This window comes from Heterodontus francisci, chromosome 7 (genome assembly GCF_036365525.1).
Source record: "Heterodontus francisci isolate sHetFra1 chromosome 7, sHetFra1.hap1, whole genome shotgun sequence".
Classification (NCBI taxonomy): Eukaryota; Metazoa; Chordata; class Chondrichthyes; order Heterodontiformes; family Heterodontidae; genus Heterodontus; species Heterodontus francisci.
Genome location: NC_090377.1, coordinates 6,337,489 through 6,350,465, shown reverse-complemented (window position 1 = coordinate 6,350,465; position 12,977 = coordinate 6,337,489). Strand labels below are relative to the sequence as shown.

The window sequence follows — 12,977 nt, the reverse complement described above, 5'->3', positions numbered from 1 at the left end:
TACAGAGTAAAAGTCCCTCTACACTGTCCCCATCAAACACTCCCAGGACAGGTACAGCACGGGGTTAGATACAGAGTAAAGCTCCCTTTACACTGTCCCCATCAAACACTCCCAGGACAGGTACAGCACGGGGTTAGATACAGAGTAAAGCTCCCTCTACACTGTCTAATCAAACACTTCCAGGGCATGGATTAATTGCAGAATGAAGCTCCTTCAACATTATCCATGTTTAAAATGTGTTTATTCTTGGGATATGGGGATCGCTGGCAAAGGTGACATTTATTGCCTATCCCTAGTTGCCCTGGGAAGGTGGTGATTAACCTTCTTGACCCAGTCATATTGCTTTGATACAACTGAGTGGCCATTTCAGAGGGAAGTTCAGAGTCAAACACTTTGTTTTGGGACTGGAGTCACATATAGGCCCAGCCTAGTTAACGATGACTGATTTTCTTCCCAGTGGGCTTTTCGAACAATCCGACAGCTTCATGGTCATTTTCACTGCGACCAGTTTTTTATTTCAGATTTTTAAACAGAATTCAATTTGAATATTGCTGAAAATAGAGGCACGTTGTTGAAGCTTTTCATCTTGTTCTCATCAGGACAATCCAGAAGAATACCAATGTAGGGAAAGCAATAACTTTATACTGCATGAGGAGAGAGTGCTGATTGGTTGGCAAGAGAGCTTTGATTGGTAGCAGTGTTGCCATGGACAGTGCATCAGTTTATGGTGACTGACAGTTATCTTCCAAGCTTTGTTTGAAATTTAAGCCAGGCAGTTTGACTCTGATTGGTCAAAATATTGTCATGAGGAATGAACCAGCGAATGGCTGTCACTTATTTTGTTCAGCTGAAACAGGCGCAATGTGTGTACATGTTCTTTCTGTCTGCAAAGAACAGGGCCCTGTGTATTAATATATGTAGCTTCCAATACGTGCAAATGCATCACACTGTCAGCCCTACTAACAATCTTAAATTGGCTGTCAGCATAAGTCTTAGTACACTGAGGAATATTTAGCAAATGTTGTCCAATCACAGAATCACATCAAATGACGGACACTCTGTTTTGAAGTTTGCAAGCACGGGCTGGTTGGGTACGGTCTGAACCTTGCCAGTTGCAAACAGCAGAAGGGACATGTTGTTTGATACGATCTGCCAGTCTTTGGGACGTACAGCCGATATACCTAGCATCACACTGGTATTAAAATTCATATATCACATTACTTATTTGTGTGATAGGCAGGACACCTTTTTGGATTGACGGCAGCATCCTGTTAGTGGCGAACGCCACACGTGTTGCTACTGCATAGTAACAGCGTGAAACAGCTAGCCTCACCTGTTGATCAAATCTTTGGGATACATTACCCTTCCAGTGTAATCTGAGGTAGACTGGGCACTTTCCAGGGCCAAAAATGATGGCCTTAGGCCCATTCATAAGTTTGTGCGATATACAGTGAGAAATGATGTGATCAGGGTAGCCATTGTCACGCAGGATGTTTTTGATTTGCCCTATTTCAGCATCAAGCTTGAATGGTTAGCAAATGGCTTGGGCCCTATTTATGAGGTTGCTGATAAGGCCAATCTTATAGCATGTGGAACTGTAAGAATCCCAATGCGTGTATTGACCAGTGAAGGCAGGTTTGCAGTAGACCGTGATAGAGAACCCCTTAACAGATTTCACAACTAGGACGTCAAGAAAAGGGAGCTCATTTGACTGCTCCATTTCAAGGTGAATTTGAGCACAGGATGGAGCCCATTAAGACGTGGAAGGAAATTATTACATACAGCTGTAGATTCAAATATAGCAAACGTATCATCTACATATCGGAAATATGCAAGAGGTAGGAGGTTAGGTGTCATTCCATCAAAGACACATTTCACATGGAACCTAACAAAGATGTTTGCGAGAGCTGGACCTTTAGGGGATCCCATGGCAACACCATCTATTTGGGCATAATGGTGTCATTAAAACTGAACTCAACTGCGAGCAAAGCTTCGACAACATGTCTCTATTTTCAGCAATACTGAAGTTCTGTACTATTAAATGACTATTTGGAATTCAATTTCTCAAACTGCTAGAATGAGATTTGAACTTATGTTCACTGGATTAATAGTCCAAGCTGGGATGTATGTACAAGCATTTCTTCATTCATTTGTGTGAATTAGTGTTTGCACATTTCTATAAATTGTGTGTTTTTTTATTCGTAATTGCGATGTGTCACTGGCCAGGCCAGCATTTATTGCCCATCCCTAATTACGCTTGTGAAGGTGGTGGTGAGCTGCCTTCTTGAACCGCTGCAGTCCATTTGGGGTAGGTGCACCCACAGAGCAAACGTGTGTGGATGTGGATATTTGTATGTTTATGTAAATGTGTGTCTCTGTGAATGCGTGTATCCGTGTGTGTCTGTGTGTTTGTTTACATCGAGTTACTTCGAGTGTATAGAACAGAAACACACCATTCAGCCCATCGGATTTATGCAAGTGTCAATGCTCCACGTGAGACTCCCACCCAATTTCATCTATCACTTTTGTGCATGTGCTTGTCTGTGTGTGTGTGTGTGTGTGTGTGTGCGTGGCTGTGTGTGTGTTTGTCTGTGTGCGTGTGTGTTTGTCTGTGTGCTTGTGTCTGTCATGCATGCAAACAAACATACAAGTTAGGAGCAGGAGGAGGCCACTCGACCCCTCGAGCCTGCTCCACCATTCAATAAGATCATAGCTGATCTGACTGTAACCTCAACACCACATTCCCACCTACCCCCAATAACCTTTCACCCCCTTGCTTATCAAGAATCTATTGACATCTGTCTTAAAAATATTCAAAGACTCTGCTTCCACTGCCTTTTGAGGAAGAGAATTCCAAAGACTCACAACCCTCTGAGAGAAATAATTTCTCCTCATCTCTGTCTTAAATGGGTGACCCCTTATTTTTAAACAGTGACCCCTAGTTCGAGATTCTCCCACAAGAGGAAACATCCTTTCCACATCCACCCTGTCAAGACCCCTCAGAATCCTATATGTTTCAATCAAGTCGCCTCTTACTCTTCTAAATTCCAGCAGATACAAGTCGAGCCTGTCCAATCTTTCCTGATAAGACAATCCACCCATTCCAGGTAAACCTTCTCTGAACTGCTTCCAATGCAATTACATCCTTCCTTAAATAAGGATACCAATACTGTACACAGTATTCCAGATGTGGTCTCACCAATGCCCTGTATAGCTGAAGCATAACCTCCACATTTTTGTATTCCATTCCCCTCGCGATAAACGATAACATTCTATTAGCTTTCCTAATTACTTGCTGTACCTGCAGACTAACCTTTTGCGATTCATGCACTAGGACACCCAGATCCCTCTGCATCTCAGAGCTCTGCAATCTCTCACCATTTAGATAATATGCTTTTTTTATTCTTCCTGCCAAAATGGACAATTTCACACTTTCCCACATTATACTCCATTTGCCAGATCTTCTCCCACTCACTTAACCTATCTATATCCCTTTGTAGCCTCCTCATGTTCTCTTCACAACTTACTTTCCGAGCTATCTTTGTGTCATCAGAAAATTTTGCAAACATACCTTCGGTCCCTTCATCCAAGTCATTTATATAACCTGTAAAAAGTTGAGACCCCAGCACTGATTCCTGTGGCACACCACTCATTACATCTTTCCAAACAGGAAATGACCCATTTATGCCTACTCTCTGTTTCCTGTTAGCTAGCAAATCTTCTATCCATGCCAATATGTTACCCCCTATACCATGAGCTTTTATTTTCTGTAATAACCTTTGATGTGGCACCTTATCAAATGCCTTCTGGAAATCTAAGTACAATGTATCCACCGGTTTCCCTTTATCCACAGCACATGTTACTTCTTCAAAGAACTCCAATAAATTGGTTAAACATGATTTCCCTTTCACAAAACCATGTTGTCTCTGCCTGACGACCTTGAAGTTTTCTAAGTGCCCTACTATATCGTCTTTAATAATAGCTTCTAACATTTTCCCTATGACAGATGTTAAGCTAACTGGCCTGTAGCTTTCTGCTTTCTGTCTCCCTCCCTTTTTTGAATAAAGGATTTACATTCGCTATTTTCCAATCTAATGGAACCTCCCCCGAATCGAGGGAATTTTGGAAAATTAAAACCAACGCATCAACTATCTCACTAGTCACTTCCTTTAACACCCTAGGATGAAGTCTATCAGGACCCGGGGATTTGTCAGCCCGCAGCTCCAACAATTTGTTCAGTACCACTTCCCTGGTGATTGTAATTTTCTTGAGTTCCTCCCTCCCTTCCATTTCCTGACTTGCAGCTAATACTGGGATGTTACTCGTATTCTCTATAATGAAGACTGATGCAAAATATCTGTTCAATTCATCTGCCATCTCCTTATTTTCCCTTAATAATTCCCCAGACTCACTTTCTATCGGACCAACATTCACTTTGTTAACTCTTTTCAAATATCTGTAGAAACTCTTATTATCTGTTTTTATATTTCTCGCCAGCTTTCTCTCGTACTCTAATTTTTCCCTCCTTATTAATCTTTTAGTCGTTCTTTGCTATTTTTTATATTCTGACAATCTTCTGACCTGTCTCCCATCTTTACGCAATTATATGCTTTTTCTTTAAGTTTGATACTATCTTTAACTTTTTTAGTTAACCACGGATGGTGAGTCCTTTTTTTTATTTTAGAGATGCAGCACTGAAGCAGGCCCTTCAGCCCACTGAGTCTGTGCCGACCAACAACTATAATAAAAGCAAAATACTGCGGATGCTGGAAATCTGAAACAAAAACAAGAAATGCTGGAACCACTCAGCAGGTCTGGCAGCATCTGTGGAAAGAGAAGCAGAGTTAACGTTTCGGGTCAGTGACCCTTCCGACCAACAACTACCCATTTATACTAACCCTGCAGTAATCCCATATTTCCTACCACCTACCTATACTAGGGGCAATTTATAACAGCCAATTTACCTATCAACCTGCAAGTCTTCGGCTGTGGGAGGAAACCGGAGCACCCGGCAAAACCCCACGCGGTCACAGGGAGAACTTGCAAACTCCGCTCAGGCAGTGTTCAAAACTCCGAATCGAACCTGGGTCCCTGGAGCTGTGAGGTTGCGGTGCTAACCACTGCCCCACTGTGCCGCCCCTTGGAATTTTTCTTTCTCGTTGGAATATATCTATTCTGAAATATTCCCATAAATGTCTGCCACTGCATCTCTACTTTCCTATCCCTTAACCTACTTTGCCAGTTCACTTTTGCTAGCTCTGCTTTCAGGCCCTCATAATTGCCCTTATTTAAGTTTAAAATACTCATCTTAGACCCACTCTTCTCTCCCTCAAACTAAATGTAAAATTCAATCATATTATTATAGCTGCTGCCTCGGGGCACCTTCACTGTCTGTGCTTGAGTGCCTGCTTGTGTGTGTGTGTTTGTGTTTGTGTGTGTGTGTTTGTGTCTATGTATGCTTTTGTCTGTGTTTGTGTGTGCTTGTCTCTGTGCTCGTGTGTGCTTGTGTCTGTGTTTGTGTGTACTTGTGTGTGTCTGTGCTTGTGAGTGTGAGTTTATGTTTATCTGTGTGGGACAGTATCAAGTTCGGCTGTGACTCCTTTCAGATCTCCATCCCTTACCGATATTCGCTATCTAGATCACGCCTATAGGCGGAAACCTCAGCTGAGAAGGTACAGGGTATTCGTGGGACATGTCTCAGCAAGAGCCCATGCCATGGGGAGCAGTGGACCTCATGGCTAATTAGTTCTTGGGAATGGGAAGGGTTAAAACAGAGAACAGGGCCAGCCGTCCCAGAGGAGGTGGGGCTGTTCTAATCTGTCATCCAATTAATCGTGGTCTGGTTCCAGTTTGTTGATTTGAAAAGTGAAGAGGTTTTTACTGATTTCACGCAGACTGTGAGGAATGCACAGCTGGGTTCTGTTACTAAAAGTGATCAAACAGCACTAAGTATGAACACTCGTGGGTGAGAGGTAGGTGAAAGTGTTGCCAGGATTCTTGGGGTCGTTCGGGATTCCAAAGAAGCTAAGTGTTTATTGCTGGTGTCTCTGTGTTTTAGTGCCAGGGGTTCTGTGAAGTTTGCCCCTCGTGTTTCACTCACTTGTTCACTGTCCTGTGATCTTCCGGATTTCCCCTTCCTGCAGATTGTCTCTCGCTCCCTGTCAGTGCGGAAGCTTGGCCGCTGATTATTCTTTACCCCGGCCGTTACACTAGGTGTTCAACCAGAAACGGAATTCTGCCCCATTCCCCTTCACCCTGTCCTCGGCAGAGGTTATGGGCCGAATCTCAGAATGTGGACCCCACAACAGCCAGTTCTCTGGGCCGACCCTCTCACAAGTCCTAAATCTAGCAAGGGATCTGTAATTATTTGATCTGAATGTGGGAACGTGGAGTTGAACAAACATCCACAACACAAAACCCTGTAGCTGCACTGATAGTGGCTGCAATACTTCAGTTACTCAGCCACAATAATATTTATCAAGTCTTGTGCTATTTTTATGCTAGGTTGACTGGAACGCTAGCTGGGCTGTGACAAGGACCTTGACCTGACCAGTTTGCTGCTTCCACCAGCTGCAAAGCTACCTTCTGCACTTTGATTTCCTCCCACATTGCACCCACCTCCTCCCCATCGCTCCCAGTTTGTCCCATGGCAAGCAATCTCCCTTTCTTTCAACAACCCAATTCTTCTCAGTGCCCCTCTCCTGTTCCTCCTAAGCTTCAAATCTCCTGTCATACACACTCTCCATCCTCATGGTGATAAAAGCAAGACACACACATCTCCATATTTTTATCCACGGCCTCAAACTCTGGAACTCCTCCCCTTTTTCAGTCTCTGGGACTGCTCGCTTCCCTCAGTCTCCTCAGAAACTGTGGGACTGAGCCCTTCCCCTGGTGTCTGCCCTGTGGGACTGGGCCCTTCCCCTGGTGTCTGCCCTGTGGGACTGGGCCCTTCCCCTGGTGTCTGCCCTGTGGGACTGGGCCCTTCCCCTGGTGTCTGCCCTGTGGGACTGGGCCCTTCCCCTGGTGCCCTGCCCTGTGGGACTGAGCCCTTCCCCTGGTGCCCTGCCCTGTGGGACTGAGCCCTTCCCCTGGTGCCCTACCCTGTGGGACCGGGCCCTTCCCCTGGTGTCTACCCTGTGGGACTGGGCCCTTCCCCTAGTCCCCTGCCGTGTGGGACTGGACCCTTCCCCTGGTGTCTGCCCTGTGGGACTGGGCCCTTCCCCTGGTGTCTGCCCTGTGGGACTGGGCCATTCCCCTGGTCCCCTGCCCTGTTGGACTGGACCCTTCCCCTGGTGTCTGCCCTGTGGGACTGGGCCCTTCCCCTGGTGTCTGCCCTGTGGGACTGGGCCATTCCCCTGGTGCCCTGCCCTGTGGGACTGGGCCCTTCCCCTGGTGCCCTACCCTGTGGGACCGGGCCCTTCCCCTGGTGTCTACCCTGTGGGACTGGGCCCTTCCCCTAGTCCCCTGCCGTGTGGGACTGGACCCTTCCCCTGGTGTCTGCCCTGTGGGACTGGGTCCTTCCCCTGGTGTCTGCCCTGTGGGACTGGGCCATTCCCCTGGTCCCCTGCCCTGTGGGACTGGACCCTTCCCCTGGTATCTGTCCTGTGGGACTGGGCTCTTCCTCTGGTGTCTGCCCTGTGGGACTGAGCCCTTCCCCTGGTGCCCTGCCCTGTGGGACTGGGCCCTTCCCCTGGTCTCTGCCCTGTGGGACTGGGCCCTTCCCCTGGTGTCTGCCCTGTGGGACTGGACCCTTCCCCTGGTGTCTGCCCTGTGGGACTGGACCCTTCCCCTGGTCCCCTGCCCTGTGGGACTGGGCCCTTCCCCTGGTCCCCTGCCCTGTGGGACTGGGCCCTTCCCCTGGTCCCCTGCCCTGTGGGACTGGACCCTTCCCCTGATGTCTGCCCTGTGGGACGGGGCCCTTCCCCTGATGTCTGCCCTGTGGGACAGGGCCCTTCCCCTGATGTCTGCCCTGTGGGAATGAGCCCTTCCCCTGGTGTCTGCCCTGTGGGAATGAGCCCTTCCCCTGATGTCTGCCCTGTGGGACTGAGCCCTTCCCCTGGTGTCTGCCCTGTGGGACTGAGCCCTTCCCCTGGTGCCCTGCCAAGTGGGACTGGGCCCTTCCCCTGGTGCCCTGCCCTGTGGGACTGGGCCCTTCCCCTGGTGTCTGCCCTGTGGGACTGGGCCCTTCCCCTGGTGCCCTGCCCTGTGGGACTGGGCCCTTCCCCTGGTGCCCTGCCCTGTGGGACTGAGCCCTTCCCCTGGTGCCCTGCCCTGTGGGACTGGGCCCTTCCCCTGGTGTCTGCCCTGTGGGACGGGGCCCTTCCCCTGTGTCTGCCCTGTGGGACTGTGCCCTTCCCCTGTGTCTGCCCTGTGGGACATGGGCCCTTCCCCTGATGTCTGACCTGTGGGACTGGGCCCTTCCCCTGATGTCTGCCCTGTGGGACTGGGCCCTTCCCCTGATGTCTGCCCTGTGGGACTGGGCCCTTCCCCTGTGTCTGCCCTGTGGGACTGGGCCCTCCCCTTATGTCTGCCCTGTGGGACTGGGCCCTTCCCCTGATGTCTGCCCTGTGGGACTGGGCCCTTCCCCTGTGTCTGCCCTGTGGGACTGGGCCCTTCCCCTGATGTCTGCCCTGTGGGACTGGGCCCTTCCCCTGGTGTCTGCCCTGTGGGACTGGGCCCTTCCCCTGATGTTTGCCCTGTGGGACTGGGCCCTTCCCCTGTGTCTGCCCCGTGGGACTGGGCCCTTCCCCTGATGTCTGCCCTGTGGGACTGGGCCCTTCCCCTGGTGTCTGCCCTGTAGCACTGGACCCTTCCCCTGACGTCTGCCCTGTGGGACTGGGCCCTTCCCCTGGTGCCCATATGAGTGAGTTGCTCCCAATGATTGAGTTGGTCATTGAGGTGCTGCTACATTCCCATGTAGGTTTAACCTCAGTTTGTGCTGCATTTCCTGCTCCCAATGTAGAGGGTGGGCAGGCCAAATGGCTAAGGTGGCCTCGCTGACTGAGTCACTTGAAGGTTAGCTAAGCGGTGCTGTCCCTGGTCATTACCCAGTGACCTGCTGGGAAGGCCGAGTGTGGATGTCGAGTGAGGCCATGATAGGGTCAGTTTTGGTGCCTCCCTGAGCGGAATAGTCTGATGGTAACGGTTGTACACATGAAGGCTGCAGATTTGGTGTACCTGACACCGACAGACTGTACAAGAGATTTTTATCAAACAGCAGGAAGAAAGGAAAATAATCCAGTGTGGGAGACAATAACAGGAAAAAGAAGAGTCAAGTCTGGGAGCGAACCAGAAGGTGGGAGAGAATTGGGAGCGAGGATCAGAGAGAGAGAGAATCGTGGTCGGGGGAGAATCAAGTCTGAACTCAAAAGGGGTATAGTGAGGGAGACAAGGTGTGGGGGGGAGGGCAGTGAGGGGGACAAGGTGTGGGGGGAAGGGCATTGAGGGGGACATGGTGTGGGGGGAGGGCTGTGAGGGGGACATGATGTGGGGGGAAGGGCAATGAGGGGGACAAGGTGTGGGGGGAGGGCACTGAGGGGGACAAGGTGTGGAAGGAAGGGCATTGAGGGAGACATGGTGTGGGGGGGAGGGCAATGAGGGGGACATGGTGTGGGGGGGAGGGCAATGAGGGGGACAGGTTGTGGAGGGAAGGGCAGTGAGGGGGACAAGGTGTGGAGGGAAGGGCATTGAGGGAGACATGGTGTGGGGGGAAGGGCATTGAGGGGGACATGGTGTGGGGGGGAGGGCAATGAGGGGGACAGGTTGTGGGGGGAGGGCAGTGAGGGGGACAAGGTGTGGAGGGAAGGGCACTGAGGGGGACAAGGTGTGGAGGGAAGGGCATTGAGGGAGACAAGGTGTGGAGGGAAGGGCACTGAGGGGGACAAGGTGTGGAGGGAGGGTAATGAGGGGGATATGGTGTGGGGGGGACGGCAGTGAAGGGGACAAGGTGTTAGGGGGAGGGCACTGTGGGGGACAGGGTGTGGGGGGGAGGGCAGTGAGGGGGACATGGTGTGAGGGGGAGCGCAGTGAGGGGGACACGGTGTGGGATGAGGGCAGTGAGGGGGACATGGTGTGAGGTGGAGGGCAATGAGGGGGACATGGTGTGAGGGGGAGGGCAGTGAGGGGGACACGGTGTGAGGGGGAGGGAAGTGAAGGGGACAAGGTGTGTGGGGGAGGGCAGTGAGGGGGACAAGGTGTGGGGGGGAGGGCAGTGAGGGGGGGAAGGGCAGTGAGGGGGACAATGTGTGGAGGGAAGGGAAATGAGGGGGACAAGTTGTGGGGGGGAGGGCAGTGAGGGGGACAGTGAGGGAGGAGCAGCTTGACAGAACGAGGTGCGGAGCGGACTTACAGCTGAGCGGTCAATTTCAGTAAGTTACAAGTTAATCCCCTTTTGTTTCGGAGGATCAGGGGACTGCTGGGTAAGGGAAAACTATTTATTTGGGCAGTGGCAGTACCCGAGACACTACACGTGTAGTGTCTCCCTCCCACCCTCCTCCTCTAACCAAAAAAAAAGGACTCTGGTGTGTTGATAAGGTAAGCTTTTTATTTAAAAAGTTCAGTCCGTCGGATTGCTAAGCGAACAAGTTTTGACTTTTTTTTTTTTCGTTTGGTTTTCCAGTAGATTTGTTGGGAATCTAGAATAGTGGGAATGGAGGTAAAGGCAGTTGTATGTTCCTCCTGCAGAATGTGGGAGGTAGGGGTCGCCAAGAGTGTCCCTGCTGACTGCATCTGCGGGAAGTGCACCCAACTCCAGCTCCTCGCAGACCGCGTTAGGGAACTGGAGCTGGAGCTGGATGAACTTCGGATCATTCGGGAGGCGGAGGGGATTATTGACAGGAGTTATAGGGAGGCAGTCACACCTCAGGTAAAAGAAGTAGGTAGATGGGTTACCGTCAGGGGAAGGAGAGGGAACCAGCAGGCAGTGCAGGGATCCCCTGTGGCCGTTTCCCTCAACAACAGGTATACCGTTTTGGATACTGTTGTGGGGGACGACTTACCAGGGGTAAGCAATGGGGTGCAGGTCTCTGGCACAGAGTCTGTCCCTGTTGCTCAGAAGGGAAAGGGGAAGAGGAGCAGAGCATTAGTCATTGGGGACTCCATAGTTAGGGGAACAGATAGGAGGTTCTGTGGGAACGAGAGAGACTCACGGTTGGTGTGTTGCCTCCCAGGTGCCAGGGTACGTGATGTCTCTGATCGTGTTTTTGGGATCCTTATGGGGGAGGGGGAGCACCCCCAAGTCGTGGTCCACATAGGCACCAACGACATAGGTAGGAAGAGAGATGGGGATTTAAGGCAGAAATTCAGGGAGCTAGGGTGGAAGCTTAGAGCGAGAACAACCAGAGTTGTTATCTCTGGGTTGTTGCCCGTGCCGCGTGCTAGCGAAGAGAGGAACAGGGAGAGAGAGGAGTTGAACACGTGGCTGCAGGGATGGTGTAGGAGGGAGGGTTTTGGTTTCCTGGATAATTGGGGCTCATTCTGGGGTAGGTGGGACTTCTACAAACAGGATGGTCTTCACCTGAACCAGAGGGGTACCAATATCCTGGGGGGGAGATTTGTTAGTGCTCTTCGGGGGGGTTTAAACTAAATCAGCAGGGGAATGGGAACCTAAATTGTAGTTCCAGTGTACAGGCTGTTGAGAGTAGTGAGGTAGGGGATAAGGTTACAGGGACGCAAGAGGGCACTGGCAAGCAAGAACTTGGTTTAAAGTGTGTCTACTTCAACGCCAGGAGCATCCGGAATAAGGTGGGTGAGCTTGCAGCATGGGTTGGTACCTGGGATCCTGATGTTGTGGCCATTTCAGAGACATGGGTAGAGCAGGGGCAGGAATGGATGTTGCAGGTTCCGGGATTTAGATGTTTCAGTAAGAACAGAGAAGAGGGTAAAAGAGGGGGGGGGTGTGGCATTGTTAATCAAGGAAAGTATTACAGCGGCAGAAAGGACGTTTGAGGACTCGTCTACTGAGGTAGTATGGGCCGAGGTTAGAAACAGGAGAGGAGAGGTCACCCTGTTGGGAGTTTTCTATAGACCTCCGAATAGTTCCAGAGATGTAGAGGAAAGGATAGCGAAGATGATTCTCGACAGGAGCGAGAGTAACAGGGTAGTGGTTATGGGGGACTTTAACTTTCCAAATATTGACTGGAAATACAATAGTTCGAGTATTTTAGATGGGTCTGTTTTGTCCAGTGTGTGCAGGAGGGTTTTCTGACACAGTATGTGGACAGGCCAACCAGGGGCGATGCCACATTGGATTTGGTACTGGGTAATGAACCCGGCCAGGTGTTCGATTTAGATGTAGGTGAGCACTTTGGCGATAGTGATCACAATTCGGTTAGGTTTACCTTAGCGATGGGCAGGGACAGGTATATACCACAGGGCAAGAATTATAGCTGGGGGAAAGGAAATTATGATGCGATTAGGCAAGATTTAGGATGTGTAGGATGGGGAAGGAAACTGCAGGGGATGGGCACAAACAAAATGTGGAGCTTATTCAAGGAGCAGCTAATGCGTGTCCTTGATAAGTATGTACCTGTCAGGCAGGGAGGAAGTTGTCGAGCGAGGGAGCCGTGGTTTACTCAAGAAGTTGAAGCGCTTGTCAAGAGGAAGAGGGCGGCTTATGTTAGGATGAGACGTGAAGGCTCAGTTAGGGCGCTTGAGAGTTACAAGCTAGCCAGGAAGGATCTAAAGGGAGGGCTAAGAAGAGCAAGGAGAGGACACGAGAAGTCATTGGCGGATAGGATCAAAGAAAACCCTAAGGCTTTCTATCGGTATATCAGGAATAAAAGAATGATAAGAGTTAGAACGGGGCCAATCAAGGATAGTAGTGGGAAGTTGTGTGCGGAATCAGAGGAGATAGGGGAAGTGTTAAATGAATATTTTTCGTCAGTATTTACAGTAGAGAAAGAAAATGTTGCCGAGGAGATTACTGAGATACAGCCTACTAGGCTAGATGGGATTGAGATTCACAAGGAGGAGGTGTT

The 12,977-nt window shown here is 50.3% G+C and overlaps 1 protein-coding gene across 11 annotated transcripts in view; it reads left to right on the top strand.

The window, feature by feature from the left end:
• tns1b (tensin 1b) overlaps nt 1-12,977 on the top strand; it is a 939,527-nt gene that overhangs the window by 300,587 nt on the left and 625,963 nt on the right. For 3 of the 11 annotated variants that reach the window (XM_068034723.1, XM_068034722.1, XM_068034721.1), the window contains exon 1: nt 5,898-5,972. The exons of the other annotated variants lie outside the window; for them this stretch is intronic. The gene's annotated coding sequence lies outside the window, so the exon portion shown is untranslated. Of the gene's footprint in view, nt 1-5,897; nt 5,973-12,977 lie in introns of those variants that run through there. 11 annotated transcript variants of the gene reach the window in all.